Source organism: Dipodomys merriami, unplaced genomic scaffold, assembly GCF_024711535.1.
Source record: "Dipodomys merriami isolate MVZ:Mamm:240054 unplaced genomic scaffold, mDipMer1.0.p SCAF_29, whole genome shotgun sequence".
NCBI lineage: Eukaryota > Metazoa > Chordata > Mammalia > Rodentia > Heteromyidae > Dipodomys > Dipodomys merriami.
Genome location: NW_027204381.1, coordinates 10,047,061 through 10,068,167, shown reverse-complemented (window position 1 = coordinate 10,068,167; position 21,107 = coordinate 10,047,061). Strand labels below are relative to the sequence as shown.

At 41.0% G+C, this 21,107-nt stretch overlaps 1 protein-coding gene across 4 annotated transcripts in view; it reads right to left on the bottom strand.

Annotated features, from left to right (window-relative positions):
• Opcml (opioid binding protein/cell adhesion molecule like) overlaps positions 1-21,107 on the bottom strand; it is a 1,269,678-nt gene that overhangs the window by 698,000 nt on the left and 550,571 nt on the right. The gene's annotated exons all lie outside the window — the stretch shown is intronic.

Sequence of the window (21,107 nt, the reverse complement as noted above, 5' to 3'; positions counted from 1 at the left end):
TACAAGCTTCATACTTCATATCCCTGATCCCTGGGTCACTCTGTGACATTAATGTTCATTGACTTATTATATGTTTCACGTAAGGACTTGGGCAACAGGGTTTGGGATCTTATCCTGTTTTCTTCTCATTGCCTCATCTCCAAACAGTACTTGAATGGCTCAAGTACTTTGAGAACAAAACTTGCATCTCATATTTCTTCTTCATGGCCTCTGCCATCACCCAGCAAAGTTCCTCACGTATGTCAAGTGTCTCACAAAACACTACAGACATCTACTCATACTGTAACTAAAAGAAAAACATCAGCATATCCTGCCCCACACACAACTATATGTCTTTACGAAACTAAGCCCATTATTTTGATTGTCTATCAATGTTCAATTGGTAAACTTCAAGGAAAGAAAAGAGATTGTGGAGTCAGCACTTTGTCCGTGTAACAGGATAGCCTGAGATAACAAAGTAAATAATGAGAAAATTTTAGCTTGGCTTTCAGAAGACAATCCACCATCAGCTGTCTCTGCTTTGGGCCTGTGATAGCAGAGTGCATCATGGAAGGAACCAGTGATGGAGGAAGCCTCATTACTTTTTTTATTTTTTTAATTATTTTTTTATTACCGTCTTCCAGTGGGCTTCAGTTTCATGTTTCAGTCAACCATTGCCAAGGCCAGAAAGCAGAGTACCTATTCTATCTACCCAGATTCTGGATAGATCGCCAACATCTGTATCCAAGGCGACTCTGCTGAGACATAAGATAACTTGCAAGTACAGCTAAATTTAATTTAGTCCTTTATATTTGTGAGAATATGACTTTTAGAGTCCCTACAGCTACTCAAGATGAATTCCACAAATATTGATTAAGCACTTGTAATCTCAATAAATACATAGCCCTCAGAATCAGAACCTTGGGGAAGCAAAGATATAACACTTACTCTTTGGTACCCTGAAGGAGACATTAATTAATCATTGTATTACAAAGCATGAAAATATTCATAATCTTATTTAATCCTTACAAAATTTAGCAATGGTTATTATGAACAATTATATTTTCTCCTTTCCTAGACACATAAGCAAAATGGGGTTATAAAATGTGAAGTAACTTATGCAGGGCAGAAACGTAACTCTCCTCTTTTGAAGCACATCGTGTTCTGCCTGCCGACTTCACACTGGCAAACTTCATAGGATTCCAACCAAAGGCTATCAAAGTTGGGCTCCAGTGAGTACCAGCCACCTTCACCAATCCCTTACTGCTTCTGCCTGCATTGGCTTGAAGACATTAAATGATACGTTCTAAGAATCTCGAGAAGCAACAATTTTATCTCCTTGTACTACTATTTACTTTGAAAATCTCCTCAGCTAACTGCACATTCTGACATTGTCAATCATTTTATGTCTGCACAAGTTTACCATTGGCCTCTCAAGCTATCAGGTATATCAATTATTAACAAATTATTCTATAGTCTCTGCTAATGATCTGGTATTTCTCCATTTGCTGGCCTTTTGCTCTATCTGTGAGACCTATAATAGCTATCCATCCATCTATCTTTCTATCCATTTATCCATCCATCCATTGAAAGAGAGAGAAAGAGAGAGAGAGAGCTGTTTATCTTTAACTTATACCTCAGCACATATCATGAGACAACTTCCTTGACCAAGACACCCCTAGCCTCCTGATGTTAACAAATGATTACAAATACATCCACTTGAAACAACAATTTATCTTGCATAGATTCTGGGAATCAGAAGTCAGTTAAATCTCTCCTTAGGGTCTCATCAAGATGAAATTAAAACTGTGTTGAATCAGGTTATGGTTCTTAACTGAGTTTTAGTGTCCCCTTTAAGCTTACTACTGGCTATGAAAATGCAGTTCTTTGAAGTTGTGGGACTAAAGTTCCCATTTGGACTGTTAGCAAAATAGGAACTTCTCTTAGAGACTAGAGTCACCCTTAGGAACCTACCAGGAGCACATACCATCAGCAATTGACAGCCTGGCCCTTTACAGATGCAGAAAATGATGACGAAGGTAAAGTAAGTCACTAAACAACACATGCCGGTAACAGAGTAGACAAAAGAAAGATGTCTACACAGACCTTAGGTCACCCAGCTAGCTATTTGAAACTGGAATTGCCAGATCATGGATTTAGAAATGAGTCACAGTGACTACTAATTCAACCTCATTATTAGAATGCATACTGAGCATTTTTCCTGGATCATAGCAAGTGACTGAATTTTTTAAAATTGAATTTAAAACAGTGGGGAGAATTAAACTTGTATAAGTTTTGGATCTGCACAGGTTTTGAAAGGTAATGAAAGATATTGAGACTAGTTTTAAGATGTGAAGTACCAAAATGGGAATTGGGAAGAAAGAGTTAAACATGAGCAGGGGAAAAAAAATAAAACGTATTGTCCAGCAAACTAAAATCAGAGGTTTCCTATAGATCCTCATGATCCTCAGGAGGCAAATTAAACAAATCTACTGAAGATGTAGAAGGAATTCCAATAATGAGTCTTGTAAAATGTGAGCCTTTTAAACTCCTCTATCTAATGGATCATCTTCCGGGTTTCCAAAAGCCAGTACCCTAAGAAGAAGGAGTCAATGTGAGTCGCAGACAGAATGTGAATTTTGGGAGAAGCACAGGCTTTCCAGTCAGGTTTCTAAATCTTCCTTCTCTTAAGTGACTATGTGATGCATCCACACTTCCATTTGCCCATTTTCTCACTCATTTATCCACCCTTTTGACAAGACTAGATGACAACTAATGTGCTAGGCAGAGAAACATCATAGTGATTGAGAACTGGTCCTTGCCCTTTAAAAACTGACTGTGGACAAGACTAGATAGTAAACAAGAAAGGATCATCCACTGGGGGGCTGTGAGCAGAAAATTAGAACATACCTTGAAAGCACAGATACAGATTTTTTTGGGGGGGGTAAGGGAAAGAGATGAAAGGAAGCATTTGAGAAAGAATGTCTTCTACACTGACATCTAAGACAGTGATGGAACAGAGAAAAGAAAGCCTTCAGGTAGAGGAAAGAACTTATAGGTTGAATGTGTTTGAAATACCAGGTGGTTCCATGTGACTGGAAGAAATGTGTACTAGAAGAGAAAGGGGGGGAGAGAGGGGTAAGAAGTAGGGTGATACATGTAAATCTGGAGGTAAGGTTGAGTTATTGACAAATCCAGGCCTGAGATGACAAATCCAAACGACGAGACCTAGAATTCCAATGATTACTCAAGCCATAGTTTGGCACATGAATTTTAGGAAGCAAGAATGGAGACTGCGATGGAGCTAGACCCAAAGCAATGGTTGTGGTAATGGGTGTGGAGAATAATGAATTATTTGTGTACAAATTAATAAACTATACATGGGAACACTCATAACATTTTTCCTTCTGTGTCAAGTATGAGAGGGTAGATTGGAAATTGCCATGTGAACAGTTGTGTGCTGCTAGTTATGGTCACCAGGGTTGGCAATGTGGAATTTTCTACCCAGTAGTTCAAATAATGAACGAATGAGAGCTCATTTGTGCCTTTTGAGGTATTTCCATCAATCTTTGTATCAGGAAAATATGGATAATGGAAAGGTACAAGAGACTCCAGAATAAATGAAAGTGGTCTGCCTTCCAGAAAGCGACCAGGTTGATAGTTGACTTGCTGGTCAGGGCTATGTTCTCTCCCTCTTATGTTTGAACCTCAGGGTAAAATTGCAGTTTTATTAATATTAATACACTTGCATAAAGTGCTAATTTACTCCATCATTTTCCTAATTAGCTCTATTGAATTGTGAGACTCATCTGCATGAATAATGAATCCCTGTATGCTTTTTCCAATGTCTGGCTTATGTCTGCAAAGCAAAATACAGGAAGAAAGAAGAGCTCCTCTGTAATTCTTTGATTATTTTGAAGAAAGTTAATCCATCCTCTAAGAAGGTGGTAAAGGCCTTGAGAGGGTACATTAATTAAACCTGGACAGAAATGGGAGGGCTGTCAAACTTTTCTTTGAGAAGAACTAATATGAGGATTTTACTTTACGTCTTCTAAGCTTGGTCATTTCCCCTTGGAATGTCCTAATGAATGTAGCCTTCCTTCTAATCCTGATACAGAGTCTTTCTGTCTGCTGGTATTGCAGGACAGAAGATTAAAGGTAATGAGGTGAGGTTAAGAAGCATGGGTTTATTTGATCAAAGGATAAAAGAAATTCATGCTTCATCCCCTCCCCCCACTCCAGACTAATTACCCCAACTAGATTGAAAATGGAACTATTCATAAAACTGACAAAAATCAGTGTTAAGAGAATGTAAAGAACTTCTAACAATAAGTCAATGTGAAGAAGCACAGACAACCAGCTTAAAAATAGTGGATCAAGAAAATGTGGTATATATACACAATGGAATTCTATGCCTCCATCAGAAAGAATGACATTGCCCCATTTGTTAGGAAATGGAAAGACTTGGGAAAAATGTATTAAGTGAAGTAAGCCAGGACCAAAGAAACTTAGGTCCCATGGTTTCCCTTATTTGCAATAACTAGTATATGTCCGAGTCAAGCAGAAAAGGTCAGATAAGTTGATGTTAGGGAAATGAACCCTAAGATATGTATTCAAATGTTTTTTTTTCTTTCAGGTGATTGTTTCTAACACATTTATAAGATTATTTCTTTGTTGCTTGGTATGTCCCTCCCCCATGGTATAACCCCTGCTTTCACTGTATTTGAGGTTGGTATAATTTGTGGAGGGGAAGGGAAAAAACAAATCGTTTAAATAGGGATATAGGTGGATCCATTGCAACAATGAGATGTACATGTCATTATGGGGAAAAATGAACTTTACAACTTTGGTGGGTGGGGGAGGAGGATTGGGTGGGGTGTGTGGGGAGGATGGGAAGGGATGGGAAGGGGAAACAAAGGAGGAGGCTACAATGCTTGATAAGAAATGTACTCATTATCTTGCCCATGTAATTGTAACCCCTCTGTACAGTATTTTCACAATTAAAAAAAATAGTGGGCGAAGTAAATGAGCAGGTACAGTAGAGGAGAGGAAATGTCTAAGAGAAATTCTACAGATGCTAGAGACGACAATTCAAGTGCATTATCCACAGAACTAACTGGTGAAATCTGAAATGTCTACCACTAGTAATTATTGGAGATACTGACTCCACAGGATCTGTATACATTGATTGTGGGAGTATAAAGTGGTATTTTGTTAAGCTAGTAGTAATTACCTACTATATATATATTTCGCCAGTTGACTGCTCAGTATCTATGCTAATAACAACCTAGCTCATAGTAGGAAACAAGCATTAATTTAACCTAATACACATTAACATAAAAGTAAGTGAATAGATTAAGATCTATTCACAGTAGAGAAGATGAGCTACCACAAAAGTGAAATACAGATGATCTTAAAAACACAAAGAAAAAGAGTCTCCCTAATCACCTATATAACGGCCCTTATAATAAAGATAAAAATAATGATTTTATTTTATTTTATTTTGTTGGTCATAGGGCTTGAACTCTGGGCCTGGGAGCTGTCTCTCAGCTATTCAGGCCAAGGCTAGCATTCTACCACTTGAGCCACAGTGCCACTTCTGGTTTTCTGATGGTTTATTGGAGATAAGAGTCTCATGGACTTTCCTACCCAAGCTGACTTTGAACTGTGATCCTCAGATCTCAACCTCCTGAATAGCTAGGATTACAAGTATGAGCCACCAGCACCCAGCTAAAATAATTATTTTAAAAGACATATATACATAAATATGATGGAATTACATAAAGCATGATATGAACACTTTATTCTAAATTGTCATCCCTAAAGTAGGAGGTAGGCAGAATAAAAATGGTGGCAATTATGTGGTAGACATGTAGGACTTAACGTGTGAATTTTTGTGTGTGCATGTATGTGTGTGTGCACTTGTACAAGTATACATGTATGTGTGAATTTTAGGAAAGAAGGTTGTTGTTGCTTATTAAATATTTTTAAAATAAAAGTGAGGTCAGGTGTAGAATGCTGAGGAGAGGCCCATGTAACCAGATGCTACCAGTTATAATAATTTAATTCTGTATATCTGAAGTTTATTTAAAGAGAGAGAGAGACAGACAGAGACCGAGAAAACCTTGAACTATCCAAACATTTTTTTATCCTTACATCATTTGACTCACAAAATAAGTTCCTGCATTCTGCTCTAACAAATGCAACTCTTTTATGATCCTTTCATGATTTCCTACCAAGATCATAGCAAGGAAAGAAAGACTAGAAAAAAGACTAGAGAAGCCACTGTATAAAAGGACAGGTATGAGCCAGAATGGTGTGAAGTTAGCCAAATCATGACAAAGTTAAAGTGAAGTGCATGCATAACTAATTGTGGGAGAACAGTAGAAGCAGGAAGATGAAAACATAGGTCAGAAGGTCATCATACCAGCTACAGAGACATTGCCTGAAAGATGTCAAGGATAAAATCTAAAACACAGCTTGCTGGAGTGGGTGGTTACAGGGGGCTGCACCCAATCTAGTTGTGCACAGAAAATACACAAATTAGAGATGCATAATTCAGGACATGCCTACATTTACCGTCGGTCTCACCCTGCAAAGAAATGCTCTTATAGCTTTCATCTCTGCCATCTCTTCTCCCAACACTGCTGTCAGTATAACTTGGCATAGAACCAAGTGAATGATTGCCTGTACTAACGACAGCAACAATACTTTGCATTTGGGTAGCACCCTCCTATGGCTGTCAAAATGATTCTCACAACTTCCAAAGAAAGGCAAGACATTCTGTTTTCCTATTTACCATTTACCATTGCTGAGGTCTGCAATGACTTTACCTTGGACGCTTGGGGATAAGAATTCTGGCCATTTGCCTGCTGTGTCTTTTCCAGGATGACATGAAAACCAATATGACTGTTGGCCTGGGGCCTCAGTGATCATGCCTGTAATCCTAGATACTCAGGAGGAGATCTGAGGACCTCTGCCATCTTAGGAAAGTCCTTGGTGCTGTGATTGAAAGTGGTAGAACAATAGACTTGAACACAAAAGCTCAGGAACAGTACCCAAGGCCCTGAGTTCAAGCTCCAGGATTTGCATTCACACAAGAAAATTACATGACTGTTGTAAATAGGAGGTGCAGATTAATGCTTTTGAATGCAAGTGACAAGTACATTGCAATCTTTATCTAATGTAATCTTTACAATACTCTGAGAGGTAGGCATTGTGAAGAAGCAATTGGGAAATGCAGGTAAGTTGTGATGAACACAACTAGCTCATGCACCTCAAGTTCCCTCTTCTAAGTTGTTAAGGGGAGAAGAATTGCACAAAGCTTATAAATGGAGGCAGTGTAACTAAACCCATGAGTACAAGATTCCAAATCCTGCCCTCTCTACTATAGCCATGTGCCCCATAGAGGACTCAGAACAGGTAATATAAATATTAGACTTAACCAGCAAAAGAAAATCATAGCCTCAGTCCAATTCTCTGAGAGCACTATGCCATGGATTGCTCTAAGTAAAACAATATCACCCAAAAATTTACACTAATTCTCACCAAGAAGCCTTTTTCTTACCTGCCAGAGCTCCACACAAAGCATCTCCCCTCCATTTAGCTATTATTAGAACCACAAACCAGAAAATCTTTTGACTGGCAAGAGACCAAGACATCAATTTTCATCCAGCATCTGCTGGAAAGAGTAGGAGTGAAGTTATATTATCAGTGACATTTTCTACTGGAAAGATTGCCTGGGATCATATTTGTATTCATTTTCCTAAATATAATATACAAGCCACTAATAGAACAAAATCTACTAATTAAATTTCATTCAATAATGCATTTTTTTCACCTTAGCTTTGTGGTGTTCTTGTACATTTCTGCCAAGATGGTCCAATAATGTCTTATTTAGCTTATAAATGGTGCTTAGCATTTAAATTTGAAAAAAAAATCAAAAATCATCCATGAGCCCAAGGTGACAGCACAATAAATAAATAGAAAGAGTACTACACTATAGATGTATATTTTTTGCTTAATTGAATTATTCAAAAGGAAGCATGTGGATTTGTAAGACACTAGCTCAACTGTAGTCACTCCTCTCAAATAGAGGAGATACAGAATCAGCAGCAAACTCGAGGCTCACTCCTTTGAAGAAACAGCATTTTTCAGAACTCTTTTACAATCTTGAACGCACAAATGCTGTCCTCCAGATTCATTTCTAAACCTGTTTTCATTATAGTTGACCTGGAGTGTGAAGTCCTATGGGTTAAGTGAGTAACCTGGAAAAGGTGTATCATTTCTCTGTTCTTTGGGAAAGGAATATGACACCCATGTTGCCAGGGCTGTGTAGGGCTTCGTGTTTACAGTGTGTGGGGACTGGGAGGATCCATTATTTACTTCCCAAGATGGAAGGTGGTCTTAAGAAACTCAAGTGGGTTGAATAGATTATATTGTTGTAGTGAGTGGCAAAGGAACTAAGGTTCAGGAAGGTCAAGTTATTGGCTTTTTCACAGTCACAGTAGTAACCCAAGCTTTCCTTTTCTTTTCTTTTTTGGTGCCAGTAGTGGGACTTGAACCTAGGGCCTAGGTGCTGTCTGCTGTTCTTTAGCTTTCTCACTCAAGGCTGGTGCTCTCCCACTTGAGCTACATTTCTACTTCTGCTTTTTTGCTGGGTTTCCTCCCTTCCTTCCTTCCTTCTTTCCTTTCCTTCTTTTTCTTTGTTTCTCCCTTTCTTTCCTTCCTTCTTCCTTCCTTCTTTCCTTTCTTCTTTCTTTTATTGCTTTCTTAGATAAGAGTTTCATGGCTCATTGATATTCCTGCCTGGACTGGCTTCAAACCATGATTCTCAAATCTCTGCCTTTTGAGTAGCTAAGATTAAAGGTGTGAACCATTGGCACCAGGCAGTAATGGAACTGTAACTCAACTCAGAAAACCCTTCCAGTCTTCCAAACATGACATTTATGGCCTGCTTTTACATCTGCATCTATGTTTCTTTCTCTAGCTATTATTAAAATACTTAAAGAAGGAAGAACTCTCACTCATGTTGGAATAAAGCCTCTGCTTCCATGTTTATTTACTGACCGAATTGCATTAATTCATTTACTTACACATTCAGCCATTCAAACAAGTATTTATTGAACATCTACTCTGTGTCAAGCAGAGTTTTAGTCATGAAGCATGCAGTACTGAACAAAGAAAGCTTTCTGCCCTTGCATAGTTTACCTATGTGTGTGTGGTGGGTGAGGTGTGCGGCTCAGGGCAGTCAATAAGCAAATGAATGAAAATATTTGGTGATTACGTTAGGGGTTTTAACAGAGAGAGAATAATGAATGGAGAAAAGGAACCAGGAATGTTAGAGGATGTGGAATGGTTCTTATAAAAGGATGAACGTGACAAATTCAGCTGGGTACCAATGACTCATGCTGATAATCGTAGCTATTCAGGAAACTGAGATCTGAGGATCATGGTTCAAAGGCAACCCAGGTAGAAAAGATTCTTGTATCCTATTAACCAGTAAAAATCCAGACATGGGACTTAAAGGGTAGATCACCAGGCTGGAGCTGACAGGAAAAAAAAACAAACACCAAACAACAGCAACAAAAACAACAAAAACAAAACAAGAAATGATAGGTTTACAATTTGATGATTTTCCTTTTTGGACTCTATTCAGAGATGGTGGTCTCTCTTTCCCTCCTCCCCAACACATCCCGAGAGTCAAGAAGTGAGCCCTGTCTAAAACTCCCCTTATACAGAGGAAAAAAACATTTGAATCCTTGCTCGTTCTTGTAATTGGCTAGAGCAACGTTGACATCCAGTGGTGAATTTGATTAATCACAGGTGGTCACATTAGCTACTTCATCTCTGTGTCTTCCAGGATGTCTGAAGTGTCTGGGAATTCTAGTCAGCTTTCTGCATATAGATTAGCACCCCCTAGGGATCCCTTTACAGAATACTGACTGTGTCCTGTCCTGGCCACCAGCCCCCTACCTCCCTCTTGTCCCCTTCCTTCTTCCTTCCCCAGTTTGGATGTGGTACCATAGCAATATGACTAGTTCATACCCGGGACATGTATGTATCTGTGTACATGAACAGCCCCTCCTGCTGATAGCTCACAGGTGTTTATTATGTGTCCACATGAAGCTGGACAGATGTAGTTCCTACATTAATTAAGCATGGCAGCTCTGATGTGCAGTGCTCTTCCTCACATGGAAGCTTTTCTGTCCTCAGGAGCATGTTTCAGAGCCACAGAACTAGCACCACCCTGTGTCCTCATGTCCTTCTCCATCTGGCTGATGGAGTGCCTGTTTCTAGTGAAGCAGAAAGCAGCATGGCTGTCTTAGATTTGCTTCTGCCTAATGTGTTCACTGGGACTCAGGTGACAGGAGCTTGCTAGCCCTTCATGAACGACATGGGTCCAGGAAATTGCCATTTTATTCCCTTTATTTGCCCTGGGCACTGAGCAAGGGCAGCAGCATCCCAACTTCCCACTTGGAGGGGGAAAAGCACACAGACCCTGCATTCTACGTGATTACAGTCAGGAACTACCCAGACATGGCAGAAAAGGAATTAGATTGTATCTGGAATTAGACCTTACCTGCCTCCATCCCTGTTAATGTGAATACTGGGGCTTGAACTCAGGGACTCATACTCTTGCTGATGTTCTACCACTTGAGCCACATCTCCACTTCTGGATTTTTTTTTTTTCTGGTTAATTGAAGAGTATAGAAGACCTGCCTCCCCCAGGCTGGCTTCAGACTTTGGTCCCCACACCTCAGCCTCCTAATTAGCTAGGATTACAGGGGTGAACCACCAGTGCCAGACATTTATCCCATTTAAAAAAAATTTTTAGAAACAGCACCTCCCAAAATGTGTGTGCCTCAGCTATTAATAAATGACTCTAAGGCACCTACAGTTTCTATTCAGCATTAATAAAATTTTCCTCCATTGAAATCCCAGACCCAGGCCACCCCAAAAAGCTGCATTTTGAAATCCCTTTATCCCTGGGTATAGAGAAAAAGAAGAGGGTGAAAAAGGCCTTCTGACGAGTTTAACACACTACGCAATTAAATATTGATTGAAAATTCTTCCCGAGTATTTTTCCCTCCATCTCCCTGCCTGCCTCCGCGGGGAGATGTCTAGATGTGATTCCTAAGCTGTCCCCATCCAGTGATTACGTTCATTAGGACACCAGCCTTGTGGTTAAAGCTCTTTCCTTACTGCTGCACGTTTAATTAGACAACTCTTCCCCAGAAATTATTTATAGCCAGGTTCCAGAGCTATTGTTAGTCCGAATGTAAATAAGATTCAGGGCGGGAGTCCCAGCGCGCTCTCTGCAGTGGCGGTGCCGGGTGCATTCCTGCCATCAGCCAGGAGCGCACCCCTCTCCCTCCTCCAGCCCCGCCGCATGCCCAGGACCCAGTCCTGGGCTGGTACCGCCGGCGTTGGACTATTAAAAAAAAAAAAAAAAAAGGATCCAGGCGCAATGTTCTAATTAAACCTTTCAAAAAAATGAAATCTACCAGGTCAACGGGAGTGTAATTGGGAGGAGCCAAGGAGGACGGAGGCGGAGCAGGGAGAAAGGAGTCTGCACAGGGGCGTGGCCCAACTCCTTTGGAGTTGCTGCTGGGCCCTGGGGTGGGTGAGGGTGGGAGGTGGGGGTGGGGGTCTCTGCAATCCAGATGCAGTGTGTCCCCAACAGCTGACCTCAGCAAACCATCCCTTGAGAGAGAGATGAAATCTGCCCAGGCTGGCTTCAAACAGTGATCTTTTAAGAGCTCAGTCTTCTGAGTAGCTAGGATTACAGACAGCATGCTCCAGGCAAGGTCAGATATTTTTATGTGTAAAGAAAATGATGCAATCTCTATTGGTCCAAATGGGTACCCTGGGACCTGACTTCAAGGTGTGTCTCCATTGTTACAATTCACTTCAAACTGAAAGTGCTGAGCAGACTCCAAAAGCCAGCCACTATACTTGATGCTGGTGCTATACAACCAAAGAGACAGTTCCTGCCCCCAAAATGTTCAACCATCTCCAAGTCAGGCTCTGGTGACTGCAATCCTAGCTATTTTTCTTTCCTTCCTTCCTTCGTTCCTAACAGTATTCATGTCATTAGGGTAGAAGAGTAGGGAAAGAGAAGTGAACAGATGTTGAAGCATAGAATCAAATTCCTCCAACAAGCACCCCCAAATCAACCTTCACTACTATATACTGTGAAGGAGAATTCTGCACTGACATTGGCATCGTTTTCACAGATATTCATTCTCATTGTGGATTGGGCTATTATGCAGGCTATACACCTGTAAAAACAAAGGCACGGAGTGAGTACGGTGCCCCAAGTCCTCCTTACTCTAATTGCTCATCAAATGCTTCCATCCTAACACAGGATAGGAAAACAAGCTCACTAGTGGAGAGAGGGGTAAATATTAAAACCCGACTCACAATTCTACTATGTTTTTCTTCCATGGAACCACAATGCAGAAAATTTAACCAGCAAAATCAGCCTCTCTAATTATTTCAGTCAGCCTGGTACAGGCACTATTCTGCTAGTACCTCGGAGGCTGGTCAAAACCATCACATTTCCAGTAGGAAAGACAGAGAGCTGGCTATTATTTTAAACATATAATTGATTTTAATTCATCACTTATCGCCCAGTGACAGATTTTTATATAGTTTATTATCTCCGTAGCAGCCCAAGGCCCTGAGGAGCGGTCTCCTATTGTTCCACATTTCCTGGTGCAGCCTCAGCCACAGTAGCTCACTATATCTGTCTGATTAAGTTAGGGAGCCTGGTATCTCGAGGTCCCCAGGTAACTGTCAGCATTGAACACCTTCCAATTGCAGGATTAAAGGAGCCTTTCACCCCTATCCTCCTTGACTTGTCTGTCACGACTAGTCTTCCTGTTTGCTGATTAGTTTGGGAGTCCAGTTCCCTAGGACCTGGGCGATAGCTATCACTTGGGTCCCTTAGCCTGACACATATTAGCGCAGGAGTGCTCACTCCCAAGGCCCTGAAAAAGGAACAGAAAAACAGATTAGATAGGGCAGCCTTCTGACACCACTGTTGCCTGGGTTTTTGTGGCTGTGCTATCAGCATAAGCCACCAAAAATCCCACTAGGGTTTCTCTTCCCGTGTAGACCTTTTTGTTCTGTGTGGCTGAATTACAAGACTTTCCCTCCATGGATACCGTGAGCGGGTGCCCTGCCATGTGTGCGATTTTTCATTCATCTGCCTTTGGATTGCCCAACTCAGACACAACTGGAGTCCCAGCACAGTGGCAGTGTGAAATTGATAACCCACACAGCATCCATACCTAGTGGCTTCTACACAGTAGTTCTGGAGACTCAATTTCCAAACAGAGCTGAATGCTGCAGGATGCTCCTAGCACTGGAAGTCTTCTGGGGGATATTCACCACTCTTACCCTCACCACACATGTCTGGTTGGGGTAGGCATACAGGAGCTACACCATTAAGCTGATATAGCTATGTGTTTCCCAAATGCATTGATTCCTACATTGCAAAGTTGAGTGTCTTTCTCATTCTATACCGAACACATCCTATAGTTGAAACTTTTTCCAAGGTAATCTTAAGATCCACTAAAAACCCGTTTTTCTTTGCCTAATCCCTTCGAAAAGGAGTCATTGTTAGGCCACACTGAGGGTTCCTTTTGTTCACTCCAGGACACCTGAAAGATCTTTCCATTGACTTCCTTGTCAGAAACTACACAAATGCCATGCTTGGGTATACATCCGTCCTCCAATCTGACTGGTCTGGACTCTCTGCCCACCCATCAAGACCCAGTGAAAATATCCAGTCTCCCTGGGAATCCCCTCTACATCTCACATGAAACACTTCCCGGATCTGATACTCTCTCCATTCCCTTTCCCGATGGAACTTGTTACCATCTTGTTGATGATCTTATGTGCCTCCCTATTGCAGTGGGAGTTTGCTGAATTTGAATCAGGGAACAGAGACCAGGGCTGTCTTCATCTTATCCCTGGTAGTAATAAGATCCTGGAATGGTCAGTGTGGGCCCATTCACTCTCTAAATCCTCCTTCAATAAGAGGCTTTTCTATCTACTCTAAAGGCTGCTCTCAGCTTGTCAGTTCATGTAGATATGAATAAATAAAAGGAAGAGAGTAAATAATGCCCCAAGAACTTATTGCATACATGTATGCATTATGCTTTGTCTCCACACACCCCTCCCCCAAAGAGCTCATATATTGAGGCTTGACCCCCGCTATTGGTGCTATTGAAAATATTGAAAGGTGATGGGACCATAAGGTACTACCTTCATCAATGAGTTAATCCATTGATGAATTCAGAGCTGAATGGCTTAGGGGAGCCTACTTGGAAGTAGCTGCTTGGGGCATGCTTTTGAAGGGTACATCTTGTCCCTGAGTCATACTTTCTACTTGTTCTGTCTGTCATTCCTGACTGATATGAAGTGTGTATCTCTGCTCTCTACTATAATGCTCAGCCTCACTTCAGGGCCAAAGTGATAGGACTGAGCAACCATAGACCAAATCCTCTGGAAGTGTGAGCCAAGATAAATCTTCCTCCTTCTAAAGCATTTGTCTCAGGTTATGCCAGAGCAAGTATAAAGCTTGTTGTTTTGGGGGGAAGGGAGAGAGAATCATTTGATGGTTGAATTGTTTGTGTATCTGGTCACTTACCAATTCATATGTCAAACATGAACTAGCCAGCAAGATGAAGGAGGGCCTTAGGAAAGTGGAATTAGTGCCCTTATAAAAATCCCCTGTCCATGCTGGGCACCTGTGGCTCACAGCTGTAATCCTAAGTACTCAAGAAGCTGAGATATGATGACCATAGATCAAAGGTAGCCCAGGCAAGGAAGTCCATGAGACACTTATGTCCAATTAATCACCAAAAATCTAGAAGTGGAGTTGGAGCACAAGTGGTAGAGTGGTAGTCTTGAGCACAAAAGCTCAGAGACAGAGACCACATCCTGATTTCCAGCTTCAGTACCTGCACACACACACACACACACACACACACACACACACACATACACACATCATAAACAAAACCACAGGCTTTTGCCAGTTGCTGGTGGCTCATGCCTATAATCCTAACTACTCTGGGGGCTGCAATCTTGGGATTGTGATTCAAAGCCAGTCCAGGCAGAAAAGTCCATGAGACACTTATTTCTAATTAAGCAGCAAAAAGCTAGAAGTAGAAGTGTGGCTCTAGTAATAGAGTATAAACCTTGAGTGAAAAAAACAAGAGTGTGGGCCATTAATTCAAGCTCAGTACAGACATACACAGACACACACACAGACACACAGACACACACACACACACACAGACTTCACTATGTGATGACACAATAAGAAGGTACCATCTCAAGTGGACCTTTGACAGGCAGCAAAATCTGTTGCTGCCTTGATGGTGGATGTCTTCGTTTCCAGAATTGTGGGAAATAAATGTCTATTGTTTAAGAACTACTCAGTTGTTAGCTATTTTGTTATAACAGCTAGAAAGGACTAAAATGAACCATAAACATCCAACATGCATACAAGTCACCTAAATGAATCTCTCTACTGTCCAATGATGAAACAAAAGAAGCTGGTCCTAATTCAACCAATTGCTAGCTAATACAAAGGCAGTCTTTTCTTTAAAACCCCATTGGGCTAATCCCTTTCTCCCAGCAACCCTGCCCCATTTGGCAGGAGCTTATGGGGATAAACTTTGCCTCTGGAGACCAAATTTGTGTCTCTAAACCTACTATCATTTCTCTTCCAGATTTCACCCTCCCTAGGTGGTACCCCCCCCCACACACACATACACACAAGACCCCTTCCCTAACAATGACACTGCTGTTTTCTACAACAAGTGTAAAGCACACACATACACACACACACACACACACACACACACACACACACACACACACACACACACATTCAGTTTAGGGACAGTTAATTTCCAATTCTTTCCAGATGGGTTGGAATAATATCCCCAGGTGGTAAATACATTATTAAGAAGGCAGTTTGGTGTGAAATTGGCTATTAAAATATAGATAAAGTTTAATATATTGAGCTCCTTGTCAGAAAAATCACTTTAGAGGGAGCTTATTATTTGTTTGATATTAAAAGAGTCACAGCTCGGCTCCAAGTGACAAATGGGGGGTGGGGGGGAAATGCCACCAGTAATGAACAAAAGCTTTTTAACATTTAAATTTAGGTTTTTCTTGTAGCTCTGCATGCTGCCATGAGCATGCCCATGTGTTGCAGAGAGAGGCGGGCATCAGAAATGTCAGGATCTTGGGAACCAAGGAGGCTGCCAACCTGGCTTTAAACAGCTTGGATCTCCTTGAAAGAAAGAGATACCAGATAGGGAAAAGTGGAGTTCAGGTGGTTCCCCTGGCAACACTGGAAAGGTAACAGGACTCCTCCAATCAGATTGCAGAAGCCCCTCCCACTTTCCTTGTATCACAACCTCCCACTATAAAATATTTCTACCTCACAGATAACCTGCTTTCATGCTGCACTAAGTCCACCAGACTGGGGACCCATTTCACCTGCCTAGACTCATCTTCCCTAAGCAAAACTGAGACTATAATATGGACCAAATTGTAAAATGTATTAGAACTTCAGAGTACAAACCTGGTGCCTTTCTTATTTATCCTTCTTCATACTAATAAAGACTACAGAATTATGTAAAACTCTAGAATAAAGGAGAAAAAGTCATAAAGGATTCAGAGACCATCATTTTTTAAAATTTATTTTACTTTTTGGGTAACAGTACTGAGGCTTGAACTTAAGGTCTCTCATGCTTGCTTCACTTTTATGCCCATGGCTGGCATTCTACCACTTGAGCCACATCTCCACTTTTAACCTTTTGCTGAAAGTTGACTGGGGGATAAGAGTCTCATGGTGTTTTCTTCCGGGGCTTTCTTCAAAGTACAATCCTCAGATCTCAGCCACCTGAGTAGCTAGAATTAACAGGTGTGAGCAGTCAACCTCCAGCACAAGGCTTCACAATCCTACATTTATTCAAAGAGTAGGCTAATGGTCCAGTTGCTATGTGTGAGGAGAGGATGTTCTTAGGGAAAGATGGTGAAATGGGTGAATGGTTTAAAGTAATAAAATTAGTTAAAGGCTAATAACTAATCGTCAATCGAGAGATGGAAGTTTCCATGTCCAGTACTTAGCACAAAGATGCCCACTTGCACAACTCATGAAGGCTGAGATGGAGTGGGCCACTTCCTACCTAAGGTGGACATTCATAACAAGGAAATCTCATTTTTAAGCTGAATTGAAAAGGATATCTCAGCAAATGGCACAGAAAGTTTGGAATTTTTACCTAGACTGTGCTGTTGTAGGACTTACGTTTTAGTCTTTCCCTGCCATTGTGGTCATGGGTTGAAATAGAACAGAAGTAGCAGTCCATTTCCCACATTCCTTACTGGACAAAGCCCAAATGACAACTAACTGAATCATTACTACTTCATTACTGTGAAAGTTGGTCATATCACATCCTTGGTGTGACCAATGAAAACTAAATGGATGAGGCTGTCCTGAGTACTAGCCTTCCAGGTCTCTTGCTATCAGACAATGTGCAAAGAAGAGAACATCAGGGAGACCTTGGAGACTTGAGATTGAGTTCTGCAGGTCTCTTCCAACCCCAGAGCATTTAAGTATCGACCCCTCTCTCAGCTGAACTCCAGAAAGACCCATGATAAACCTATAGCCAAGCCAAGAAGGGGTTGTACTTGAAGAGACTGTGACAATTTACTGGAGTAATTACAGTGCCCTTGCTTCAATATGGGGCAGCTACTGTTGTAAGTACCTTTGTAGCTACAAGTATCACATTTCACCTCTTAAGTGACAAATGGTTGGTGTTCTAACTTACCAACAGAAAGAGAGAAAACTTGAATACAAGTGGTTTGAAAATGACAAAATAAATAGGTCAGATCGGAACACGAGTTTAAAAATAAAATAAAAGTAAAAGCACTATGCTTTTGGAAGAATTCTTGGGGATGGGGCAGGAACAGGTGGATGTAACATTGCTCCTTAATATATCCTTCTGAATAGCTAGTCAATCCCCGCAAGTGTGTCCTATTGTCTCATTTTGATAGACAATAGATAGCAAGGAAATCTGATTGGGTAACTAAGTGATGAAACTTATAGAGCCAAAGGGCAAGGTCAGAATTCAATTCCAGGTATATCTGCAGGGAAGTGCCTGTTCATTTGTTGCTGACCTAGACAGAGGAAAAATCTTCGTGAAGGAGTCTGTCACTCATGTATGCATAATGATCTATGAGTCTGGGATCACTGCCTACATTCATGTCACCCTCAATAAATCTTTGGACACTTCCTTCTGTGGGAGGTCCTTGCTTTTGTCACTTGTAAAATGAGGAATACAATGACAGCCTGTGCGTCTATGGTCATATCCTAAGAATTATATAAAATGATGGCTGTGGCTATGAAGATTCTCGATAAGAGAAACATCTAAGATATTAATTCCACTTTATAATAAAGCTTTTATTATTTACCTCCAAGTAGGACTCCTTTCTTTTAAAAAAATATCTTTAAGTAGTTATACAAAGGAATTTCCATTCAACAAAATGGTTTGTAAATACAATGTGTCTTGGTTAATGTCACCCCTTTAAACATTCTTACCCCTCCCTCACTCCCAATCCCCATCTCAAGTAGAATTATTTTCCATAGAAAATGGAGATATGCATATTGGCAGGATGCTGGGAGAAAAAGAGAGAGAGAGGCAGAGACGGAGTCAGAGACTCTTGTCTATGTAGAAAGAGAAGATAAGAGAGGAGAAAAGAAGGAATAAGAGCGGGAGAGAGCCAGGCACCTGTGGCTCATGCCTATAATCCCAGCTACTCAGGAGGCTGAGATCTGGATCAAGGTTCAAAGCTAACACAGGCAACAAAGTCTCGGAGAGATTCTTATCTTCAATTAACCACATATGTGGCAGTGTAGCTCAAGTGGGAGAGCTCTAGCCTTGAGCACAAAGAGGCTCAGGGACAGTACCCAGGCCCTAAGTTCAAGCCCCATAACTGACTAAAAAAAAAAAGAGTGAGAGAGAGGAAGCACTGGAGAGAAGAGCAAATGATTAAATGATTGATTGGAGGGTACTCTATCAACTGACCAATCTCAGAAGATGTAATCTTCAGCTTTGCAATAGATTGGATATTTTAGTTTAGAGATGACTTGTAGCCACTTGATCTCATTTGATCTTTAAAACAACCCCATGATTGTGCCCTTATCTTCCTCCTATCAATGATGACATAAGGAAATCTAAAAGTCAAAGTGCTTCTTTTATATACTGTAAAGTACTAAGCACAATTTCTTCATCTGTCTGAGAATGATAACATCTGACAAAGATTTGAAAGAAAAAAAAGATGTAGTGGAAAACTTAAAGAAAATTTAACACATTTGCTACATTTTTCTTTACATTGAGAAAATGTTATGAATGGAATATCTACTGGTTTCCTAACACCACTGTCACAAATTAACTCAAACTTGATATCTTAAAACATTAAGACATTTCTTTGTTGTTGTTGGTCATGGAGCTTGAATTTAGGATGTAGCACTATCCCTGAACTTTTCTGCTCAAGGCTAGTGCTCTATCACTTTGAGCCACAGTGCCACTTCCAGTTTTCTGGTGGTTGCTTTGAGAAAAGAATCTTACAGATTTTCTTTTCCTGGCTGGCTTCAAACCATGATCCTCAGATCTCAGTCTCTTGAGTAGCTAGGATTATAGGTGTGAGCCACCAGCTCCCAGCTAAGGCCTGTCTTTTCTCATGGATCTAGACAGCAGACATATGAATGGCTGAGCCAGTATGGCATAGCATCATATTATGCTTTCTCCCAAAGTTCATTCATGACCCATTTCAGCATCTTCTGCTGCCTGCTGTCATGTAGACTTTTGACCACATCACTCCTACCTCTGGCATCTTCAGATCTCAATATTGCAAAATCCCATCCTCTACCTTCCTTTCACAAGGCTATAAAGGAAAGCATTCAGTTCAGCGCCCACACAGATAATCCAGGCTAATCTCTTCATCTAAAAGCTCCACAACAGAATCTCTCAGTGAAAAGCTTCTTCAGGATAAGCTAATGTTCACAGTGCGAACATTCACACTGTGAATGTTAGCAAGTGCATCTCTTTCTGGACAAGAGTGTCGTGCTTCATCTTCACACAATATTCTTTGTTTTGCAGGCATCTCTGAGACGAGGTGCAAACATCTATCCTATCGCTTCTGGTAAGGAATTAGGTCTCTGACTCTTAAATATCCAGCTTTCTGGAGAAACTGCAAAATAGAATGAAAGTCTCAGCAGCAGATTGATGGAGAATATTCTTTGTTCCATTTACAACCCAAACTTCTCTACAAAGTGGATAAAATACAACAGAGATCCTGTTCTGGTTGACATATATCTTTGCTCCTCGATTTTGATAAGTTTTTAAATCCACCCCTAACACCTATCAGACTCTGGATACACAGGTTGACAGCACTCATTTTACCACCCTGTCAGAAGCAGATCAATCCAGAGAACAAACTATCATTTCTTATCTTGTTGAAGTTGGGTGGAAAGGCCAGTTGAGAAAGAGGAAGCAGCCAGGAGACAGAGAGAAAGAACAGCACCAGCTGCAAGCTAGTTTGAAAGGCAGTTAAGACACCCACAGCAAAGGAGTATTCCAGAGAGTGGGTCTTGCTCCTCTACCACCTGATCCTAGGCTTCCTCTATCCGCCTTGCCAAGAAGTCATTTCTCATAGTCATGGGGGAAAGAAAGAGGAACTGAGGGTAGACAGGGGTAAAAAGTGGTGTCCATAACACATGACAGATAACAGGTGGTTCCATCGTGACACTTCTAGTTTTCATAGAGCCTCAGGCTCTTCAAAAGCTTCTCCCCAAAATACCTTTGGGGCCCATTCAACCAATGAACAGAGCCACAGTAGTCTATGCATAAGACATCGAACAATCAGTGTAAAGCTCAAAGGAGGAGCTATGGGAGGAGGCCTCCAGTAGCATTCCACCGGACTCCTCTTTGGGACTCCATTAAAGGAGACTCTTTCTTCTTTCCGTGTACAACTTTTCTCTCTCTTTCAAATAAACTTGCTCTGTGTGCTTTAAACATTTCTATTTTTTTTTC